Source organism: Carcharhinus amblyrhynchos, chromosome 3 (assembly GCF_965287045.1).
Source record: "Carcharhinus amblyrhynchos chromosome 3, sCarAmb.v2.hapA, whole genome shotgun sequence".
Lineage (NCBI taxonomy): Eukaryota > Metazoa > Chordata > Chondrichthyes > Carcharhiniformes > Carcharhinidae > Carcharhinus > Carcharhinus amblyrhynchos.
This window is the reverse complement of record NC_137326.1, coordinates 7,017,357-7,024,905: the sequence shown is the minus strand read 5'-3', so window position 1 is coordinate 7,024,905 and position 7,549 is coordinate 7,017,357. Positions and strand designations below refer to the sequence as shown.

Here is a 7,549-nt window from a genome sequence, read left to right as displayed (position 1 = left end):
CCCCATCCAGCAGCTGAAGGATTCAGTTCCCTCCACCACTGACACGCGCAGTGGCCAGTTTCAGTTCCAGATTCCAGCGGCCGCAGTACTTTGCTTATTTTAGAATCATTTGCTGATCGTTTTTTGCCATTCCTGCAGTAATTTCTGACGTTTTTCCCCCCCCCTCCATTCAACAGGGATTGCCAGGCCCCAGTGGTCCCCGAGGCGAAAAGGTGAGAATGTCACTCGTAAGGAGGAGAAGGGAGATCGTTCAGCCCATCGCTGAGGTTCTCTCCCCGCACAAAACACAACACATTCAGCTCATGTCACCTCCTCCTTCCTCTGCTACACTGATCCTTGGAGGCCCATAGAAGAAAGATGTCTCCCAGCTTCTTTGTTTGTGAATGATTCAACCTCTGTGGTGTCTAAGGCTACACTACCCAATCTTCCCTTTGATTTTTTTCCCCATAACCTCCCAGACACGTGAGAGTGGCTGAGTTTCGCGGGTCAACTCCGGAGACAGCGCCACCTCACTGCGAACGCTGGAGCTGCTGACCCGAGGGTTGGGCAGCTCGGCACTCCTCGCGCACTGACCGGCGATGTGGCCAACGTGAGACCCGCACGCGTCTGCCCCAGAAAGCCTGGCCCCTCCCTCCCTCCTGGTTAAACACAAACTTGACATCGCTGAAGTTGTCACCCCAGCTTGCCGAGGGTGCGATGCGCCAATGAGGCGGCGCAGTTTTATCTTGTGAGGTACATTTCCCCGGGGTACCGTGTGTCAGCAGTGGCTCAGTGGGTAGCACTCTTGCCCCTGAATCGGAAGCGTGAGCTCAAGTCCCACCCTAGAAACCTGAGTTCAGAATCGGGACTGATGTTCCAGCGCAGGGAGTGCTACGTTGTCAATGGTGCCTTCTCTCGGACGAGACCTCAAACCAAGGCCCCATCTGCTCTCATGGTTGGATGGTAAGAGTCTCACAGTGCTGTTTGAGTGTCCTGGCTAATATTTATCCATCAACCAGCATTGAAAAACAGATTAGCATCAAAGAAGGTTTACTGCAGAGAACAAGGCCATTCGGACCATCGTGCCTACGCTGGTCAGAAAATGAGCCAGCTAGCCTCATCCCACATCCCGCCTACAGAGGTGGCACTTGAGGTGCGAACCCAGTCACCTTTTCAGAGGGTTTCTGCCTCTGTTACCCTTTCAGGCAGTGAGGTCCAGACATTCCAAAGCTCTCTGGGTGAAAAACATCTAATCCAATCTCTTTAAATCGATGTCCCCATGCCACTGACCTCTCAGCTAAGGTCAGTAGGTCCCCTCTGTCCACTCTATCCGGGCCCCTCACAATTTTGCACATCTCCATAAATCTCCCCTCAGCCCCCACTATTCCAAAGACCACAACTCCAGCCAATCCAGGCTGGTTACTGCTGTTTGTGGGAGCTTGCTGTGCACAAATTAGCTGTCGCATTTCTGATATTATCACAGTGGCTGTGCTTCAAAAGCACCCAATTGCCTGTACAGAACTCAGGAGACATCTCGAGATCATGAAAGGTGCTATAGAAATTGAGGTCTTTACTTTTCTGTGCAGCATTTCGTGCACCCAATGCGTGGCACAGTGGTTAGCACTGCTGCCTCACGGCACCAGGGATCGGGGTTCCATTCCCAACTTGCGTGTGTGGGGTCTGCACGTTCTCCCCGTGTCTGCGTGGGTTTCCTCCGGATGTTCCGGTTTCCTGCCACAGTCTGAAAGACGTGCTGGTTAGGTGCATTGGCCGTGCTAAATTCTCCCTCAGTTTATCTGAACAAGCGCCGGAGTGTGGCGACTAGAGGATCTTCAGAGTAACTTCATTGCAGTGTTAATGTAAGCCTACTTGTGATAATAATAAAGTCTTTACTTTCCTGTGCTGCATTTTGTACATCCAATGTTGAATTTTGGGTCCTTCTTTCTGCCTACTCTGTTTCTGGATTGAATCAAACTTGTGTTTTCCAGCTTTCTCATTGAGATCAGAGTCCAATCTCTGCATTAGACCTTCAATAGCTCAGAGTGATTTACTCCCCTTGCCCTCACATATCGTGCCTTTCCCTTTCTTGTGATGTTGTGTCATGGTTGTTTCAGGAACCAATATGTGTTGAAGAACCATTTTAAATGTGTTTATTTTCCAGGGAAATGAAGGGAGACAGGGAGAACCAGGACGGACTGTAAGTATAAGAACATAAGAACATAAGAAATAGGAGCAGGAGTAGGCCATCTGGCCCTTCGAGCCTGCCCCGCCATTCAATAAGATCATGGCTGATCTGTCGTGGATCAGTTCCACATTCCCGCCCTCTCCCCATAACCCTTAATCCCCTCTCTTATCAAAAACCCATCAACCCGCGTCTTAAAAATATTTAGCGAGGCAGCCTCCACCACTTCAACGGGCAGAGAATTCCAGAGATTCACCACCCTTTGAGTGAAGAAGTTCCTCCTCAACTCCGTTCTGAACCGCCCTCCCTTTATCTTGCATTATTCTAAACTCCAATGGATACAGGCCCAACCTGTCTAATCTTTCCACGTAAGATAACCCTCACTGCCCCAGGAATCAGGAGTGAACCATTCCTGTTTCTACTCTTCCTGAAATAAGGAGATCAAAACTATACACAGTAAAACCAACTGTGGTCTCACTAATGCCCCTTAACAACGATAACAAATCCCAATAAATGCCAACAATCCATTTGCCTTCCTAGTCACTCACTGTTCCTGCAGACTAACTTTTCCTGATTTGTGAACCAGGACACCCAGATCCCTCTGTAACTCAAGAGTTCTGCAAACTCTCTCCGTTGAAATAATATGCTGTTTGTCTAATCTTCCTGCCAAAGTGGACCAGTTCATATTGTCCCATATTATACTCCATCTTCTAAACTGTTGACCATTCACTTAATCCATCTATATCCCTTTGCAGGCTCCTGGGGCGGGAGTCTCAGTGGTGGCCTGCTATTGGCTATCAACAGAGTTTCCCGTTCTACGCATTCCCTGCTCCTGGAAACCCACAGCGGGGCTGGAAGATCCCATCCACGAGATTGGCTGTAAAATTTCGTCCTTTGTATCCACTTCACGACCTGTGTCCCGATCTGTCCTTGAGTTTTTCTAACAGTGCCAACTCTCTCATTCTATTGCAGATCACTGGCCCATCAGGAAGTAAAGGTGACCAGGTAAGGTCTCTCTCTCTCTCTCTCCTTTCTATGTCTGATCTTCTCTGGTACATCCTGTGTCACCCGTGCTGTTAAACTGTACTTTTCTCAGCTTGTTGGGGATTGTTGCGTATTCTCGCTTTTGAGCCAACTTTTCCTCTTCTCTATTATAGGGTGAACGGGGACCCCCAGGACACCAGGGTGAGAAGGGAGCAAAGGGAGACCCTGCGGAGAAAGGCAATAAGGTGAGGCAGGAATTATAGAAAATCAGCAAACTGTATGAGGAATTGAGGGAGACCGTGCACACTTTTGGCATTTTAGTATAGATTAGAAGATAGGTTATTGTGTGTTTCGCATGTACTACATCTCAACAAATGTCTTCACAATGTTTTACTTTGCAAAACTTCTCACTTGCATTAGAAGAATGTAAGATGTAGGGCTGGCAGTGCCAGGGTCCCGGGTTCAATTCCAGCCTTGGGTCACTGTCTGTGTGGACATTCTCTCTGCGTCTGCGTGGATTTCCTCCGGGTGCTCCGGTTTCCTCCCACGCTCCAAAGGTTAGATGGATTGGCCGTGCTAAACTGCCCTTTCGTGTCAGAAGGATTTCCCTCCCTAAAGGGCATTAGTGAACCAGATGGGAAAATGCTGGAAAATCTCAGCAGGTCTGGCAGCATCTGTGAGGAGAGAAAAGAGCTGATGTTTCAAGTCTGGGGGATCAAAGGGTCATTTGGACTCAAAACGTCAGCTTTTTTCTCTCCTTACAGATGCTGCCAGATTTCTCTTTTGGTTTCCGATTCCAGCAACCACAGGAATTTGCTTTTATCCTGGGGTTTATGACAATGGACAATGCGGTCACAGTTATCGTTAGACTTTTAATTCCAGATTTCGGTCGAATTCAAATTTCACCATCTTCCGCAGTGGGATTTGAACCCGGGTCCCCAGAGCATTACCCTGCGTCTATGGATCATGGGTCCAATGACAATACCACGACACCACTGCCTCCACATAATCACCCTATCGTTGACCTTCCTTTCTGTTTATTCTTTCTGCCCTGTATTTGTTTGAAAAACCCGTCATATCTCTATCTCCAGTTCCCCATCGTTGAACTGAAACATTAAGGGTGGGATTTACTGCATTGACCCCGTGGCAGGAAGGGTCAGACTCTCTCTATACGGATACTGCCTGAGCTGTTGAGTGTTTCTTGCGTTTTGTCTATTTAGTTTGGATCTCAGTATCTGCAGTATGTGGTTACAGATTGGCCTCTTTTTGTGTTTCACATTATGAATGCTTGTTTTTAATAGGGCGAAGCTGGATATGGCATCCCAGGGCAACCAGGACCCAAAGGAGAGCCAGGTGACAGAGTAAGTCTTCAATCTTCCCGTTTTAAAGAAACAAATGACTACAGAACCATATAGCAATGAGTGAGTCCCTTCAGCCCTTTGTGTGGTTGCCAGCTCTTAGAAGAACCATCTAATTTGTCCTGCTATTCCCCAATTGTCATGTCACCATCTTGCATCACCATAGCCTTTCACCTTAGGAGGAAATGGAGCAGTTCCAGCATGGCAGCACAGTGGGTTAGCATTGCTGCCTCACAGCGCCAGGGACCCAGGTTTGATTCCTGGCTTGGGTCACTGTCTGTGCAGAGTCTGCATGTTCTCCCCGTATCTGCGTGGGTTTCCTCTGGGTGCTCCAGTTTCCTCCCATACTCCGAAAGATGCACTGGATAGATGCATTGGCCATGCTAAATTCTCCCTCGGTGTACCCAAATAGGTGCCAGGGTGTGGTGACTCGGGAATTTTCACAGTAACTTCATTGTAGTGTTAATGTAAGCCTACCTGTGACACTAATAAGTAAACTAGGAGAGGCTTCTTCACACAGAGAATTTGGAGGGTGTGGAATTCCCTTCCACAGGGAGAATGGTTGAGACAGAAACTGTGCCAACATTCAGGATCAGATTGGAAAGGAAGATGAAGAGATTTAATTTCTTTAATGCACTGCGTGATCCCTTTAAGGTTGCACATCTTAAAGGAGCCACTGCCAATGTGTAGCTTCTTTGCTCCCTATCTGTCACATTCCTGATTTTCCGCGTCTTAGAGAGAAAGTTCATTGGAAATATTTGCTTGTATGGTGGGAGAAATGGCAACATGGGCTGGGTAGGGCAAATGGCCTGTTTCAGCAATGCAACATCCGTATTCCATCGATCGGTGCTCCCGAGGGTGGGGGAGTCAGAAACTAGGGGTCATAGTTTGAGGATAAGGGGTAAACCTTTTTAGAAGGGAGGAGAAATTTCTTCACCCAGAGGGTGGTGAACGTGTAGAATTCACTACCACAGAAAGTAGACGAGGCCAAAGCATTGTGTGATCTCAAGAAGAAATTAGATCGACCTCTTGGGGCTAAAGGGATTGAAGGATATGGGAGGAAGAGGGGGGGAATCAGGATATTGAATTCGATGACCAGCCATGATCAAAATGAATAGTGGAGCAAGCTTGAAGGGCCAAATGGCCTACTCCTGCTTCTAGTCTCCACATCTCTCTATGGTCATCAGCTGGGTGATGTGTTTAATGGTCCACACGTGGTGGGCCTCCTCACTGACCTGTCCGCATCTCGTTTTAGGGGAATATCGGGCTTTCCGGGAGACCAGGAGAAAAGGTAAGGGGTACTCAGCGCCTGTCTCGAATTTACTCAGCTTTTGAACGGGGAAGTGGTGATTAACGACTGTTTGTGTTGCAGGGGGATCGGGGAGGGACCGGAGAGAAAGGAGAGCCTGGTAAAACAGGACCGCCCGGACTGAGTGGACCCCGAGGGAAAGAGGTGAAGGCCCATTTGTGCTCCCTGCTCTTGTTTCACTTAGTTTCCTAGAATTGGTCTCTTTTGATGAAATTCTCTCTGTTCAGAACCTAGCGACGAGTTGCTTTTTTCTAGCAGGTTTATGAGTGGTACAGAAGGGTATGACGCTGATGTCGTGATGTTACAGCACGAGTATTGCAGGTAGAAATCTATGCATTGACGAGGCCTCCTTCATCATCCCCTCCCCCGTTGACTCCCAAGTCAGGGCCGGGCCTTCCTCTGTGTGGTCGGGACACTCCAACTTAGTTATACGCCCATCGAGTCTTCTGCTCCCTCTCTGGGTGGAGATTCCATGAATCAAATGCCCAGCAGGTTCTCCAGTCACAACAACGTCACTGGGAGGGTTGGCCAATACAGCCAGTCCCCCCGCAGAGAGCATCGCTGGAACCAGGTGACAACATAAGCAGGGGGAGTTGTTCCAGGGCCAGTCTAGCAGGTCCTTGTGAGAAGTCTCACAACTCCAGGTTAGAGTCCAACAGGTTTATTTGGTTGTACAAAGAACAAACAAAGAACAACCCAGCACGGGAAACAGGCCCTTCGGCCCAATGAGCCCGCGCCGCCGCATCCTCCTACACCTACCCTGCCCTGCGTGTCTGCGAGTGGAACCCCTAACTTAGCCAGATTCAGGGGAGAATAGTGTCAATTTGTTACACCAATCAGCCTAAGAGCACATCTTTGGGGTGTGGGAGGAAACTGGAGTGCCCGGAGGAAACCCACACAACCACAGGGAGAATGTGCAAACTCCCACAGACACAGGCCCAAATCCATGTATCTGCACAGCTAGCAGTGCTAGTCACTGAGCTGTTGCGGCGCCCGTCTACCGGTCCAGGATCAAGCACACACACCGGCACGAAGTACTAGGCCACTCTCGAAACCTCCAAGAGCAGCCCACGCACGACCCACCGTGTGCATGCCCCTCGTTTGACAACAAGGTGGACCTCCACCTGCAGAATAAAAAGACAAAAACGTTAACATACAAGTCTACATTTCCGGTGTCCCCCGAGGCTCTGACCCTATTTAATACCCCCTACTATAACCCTCCATCCTCGTTTCACTCATGTGTCTATCTAAGCAAACCTTAAACGAGTCCAACGTTCCTGCCTCCACCACCCTACTCAGTAGCGCGTTCCATACCCCCACGACCCTCTGCGTGAAGAACCTTCCTCTCACATCCAAATTATACTTCTCCCCCCTCACCCTTAGATCATGACCTCTCGTAATTGTACCCAGTCTAGGGAGCAGTCTCTCACTATTGACTCTATCTATTCCCTTCAGTATCTTATATACCTCTATCATGTCTCCCCTCAATCTCCGTCTTTCCAAGGAGAAAAGTCCCAGTTTCTCCAACCTTTCCTTGTAACTCAGTCCTTCCATGCCAGGCAACGCCACAAGCTTTCGGAACGTTGTCCCTTCGTCAGGTGAGCGGCCCTGGTGTTGTGAGACTTCTTGCTGTGTTTACTCCAGTCCAACGCCGGCATCTCCACATCAGGCCCTTGTGGGGTCAGGGGGTGGAGGAGGGGGCAGGATCGGGTCCTATCATTGGGAGGACCAGGTGGT

At 49.2% G+C, this 7,549-nt stretch overlaps 1 long non-coding RNA gene across 1 annotated transcript; it reads left to right on the top strand.

The window, feature by feature from the left end:
• The first annotated feature begins 3,085 nt into the window (after positions 1–3,085).
• Positions 3,086–5,948, top strand: LOC145341314 (uncharacterized). Its single transcript, XR_013886353.1, has 5 exons — positions 3,086–3,166; positions 3,319–3,390; positions 4,447–4,506; positions 5,759–5,794; positions 5,876–5,948. It is a non-coding gene; the product is annotated as an uncharacterized LOC145341314 (long non-coding RNA).
• Positions 5,949–7,549: the final 1,601 nt, after the last annotated feature.